Source organism: Tupaia chinensis, unplaced genomic scaffold (genome assembly GCF_000334495.1).
Source record: "Tupaia chinensis unplaced genomic scaffold, TupChi_1.0 Scaffold145257_1, whole genome shotgun sequence".
NCBI lineage: Eukaryota > Metazoa > Chordata > Mammalia > Scandentia > Tupaiidae > Tupaia > Tupaia belangeri.
The window spans coordinates 119,459-121,837 of NW_006205117.1; the positions used below are offsets into that span (position 1 = coordinate 119,459).

The following is a 2,379-nucleotide window of genomic DNA, read 5'->3' on the forward strand; positions in this document are numbered from 1 at the left end:
AAGCAATTTCAACCAAGAATACTGTACCCGGCAAGATTATCCTTCATATGGGAAGAAAAGACAAGAACATTCTCAGATAAACAAAACCTGAAAGAATTTACCAACATCAGTCTAGATCTCCAAGAAGTTCTCAAGGGAGTGCTATGTCGGGAAAATTAAATGTAGTCACACAGAAATAAGAGTTCAAAAACTAAGAAAATGGCCACCTTAATCACAGGGACAAGTCTGGAGTTGAATATTATATCCTAGAATTCAATCATGAAGATTGAACCACAACAGCAGATAGATTAAGTACATGAGACTGACCTGATGAAATCACATTCTGTAACTTTTTTTTTTTCTTTGAGAGATTTTTACTACAGGGCGTGTGAGCTCGCCAGAGAAACAGAGACAGAAAGTGAGAAATCACCCCTAGGGGAGATGGCCACACTGAAATCCCTTCTCCTCCATTCTCCTCTTGAGATCTTGGGCACAGACGCCCATGTGCCCAGTGCGAATTTAAGTCACTGGGTCCGAGATTCAAACCACATCAATTATGTGGGAGTCCAGCGATATAACCATTATGTAACTTGCTGCATTCTGTAACTTTTGACTAAAATATTGCTTCTTCTCTTCTAGGCTTTGTTGTCTGGTTTTAAGAGTTTTTCTCCTGTTTTGAGCTGTAAATAGGTTCATGTACCTAACTATTTGAACAGAATACTAACCTGTTCCCAGGCTTTAAGTTTTAAGCAAATTTCCTTACCAATTCAAAACTTCTTTTATTGAAATTATCAGCTGAACTTGCTATTGAAAGTAGTTAGATTATTTAAGAAATTGTGTGATCAATAAAATGGGGGGGGGCAGGAATGGAAGACAACAGTAGACACCAGAGATAGTGTGAGAGGAGGCTGAAAAGGGTAGAGGGTCAGACATAGGGGTAAATACGTATCAATATATATGAAAAATTATTGATGATAACATCCATGATTAAGCCACTATACAGTATATTCTGGATGGGATACCACTTTTTTGTATGCTATGACAATGATTAATTAATGTAAATTAATTAATTTTAAGAAGTTTCAGGAGGAAAAACCACGAAAACTATTTTTCTTGAAATTCAAGTCACCTATCTGGTGACTGCAGTAAGCTATATAGCCCCAACTAGGTGCTACTTTATAGTATGTTCATTCTACTCACTGAGGTTTATTCCTAAAGTCAGACTTGTGTTCATAGATATGTATATATCAGCTGTACTTGCTACTCAAAGTATTTAGATTAATTAAGTTCATTAGCAAATAAATAAAATGGGGGTAAAAGGCATAGAAAGTAACCATGGATACCAGAGACAGTGTAGGAGGAGGGTGAGACACAGCAGAGGGTGAGAGATAAGGAATCAAGGATGGCAAAAATAACAAAATATACAGGAAACAAGAAATGGAAAATTATTTGTTGATGATAACGCGTATGTTGATGTGCTTGATTGCACCAATATACAGTGTATTATGGATTGGAAATCTCATTTTGTTTGCTGTAATGATGTATAATGAATGAATGTAAATAAATAAATTTAAATTAAAAAATAAATAAATAAAATTAAAAAGAATAAAAGGACAAGAACAGTTTCAGATAAACAAAACATGAAAGAACTTACAGACACCAAACCAACTCTCCAAGGAGTTCTGAAGGGAGTGCTACAACAGGTAGACTAAATACAGACACACAGATATGAGTTCAAAAACTAAGAAAATGGCCAACTTAATGGTAGGGACAAGTCTGGATTGAATATTATCTTCCAGAATTTAGATGAGAAGATCTGACCACAAGAAAAGATAAAGTACATTAGACTGAACTGGTGAAACAGAATATTGTGACTTTGATTAAAACATTACTGATTTTCTCTTATGCTTTGTTTTCAAGATTTAAAGATTTTTATCTTGTCTTGAACTGCCGATAGATTCATGTACCTACTATTTGAATAGAATCCCAACCTGTTTCCTGGCTTTAAGTTTTAAGCAAAACTCTCTCAGCATTTTTTAAATTTTGACTTACTAAAGCTGAAACTAGCCAGCTTTGCGCAGTGGCAGTATCGTAGCCAATGAGGTTTATCTGAGGCGCGATTATTGCTAATTAAAGCTGAAACTGCTTTTCTTGAAATAAAAAAAAATATTAAAAAATACCTATTTAATGGCCACAGTAAGCTATATAGCATCAGCTAGGTGCTACATTATAGTATATTCATTCTTCTCAGAGTTTCATGCCTAAAGTCAGACATGCATTCACAGATATGTATATATCAGCTGAACTTGCTATTGAGAGTAGTTAGATTAATTAAAATATTTGGTGAATCAACAAAATGTAGGTGGGAAATTATTTGTTGATGATAACATGTATGATTAA

The 2,379-nt window shown here is 34.5% G+C and overlaps 1 pseudogene; it reads left to right on the forward strand.

Moving 5' to 3' along the window:
• The first annotated feature begins 2,048 nt into the window (after positions 1-2,048).
• Positions 2,049-2,165, forward strand: LOC114006012 (uncharacterized; annotated as a pseudogene).
• The last annotated feature ends 214 nt before the right edge of the window (positions 2,166-2,379 follow it).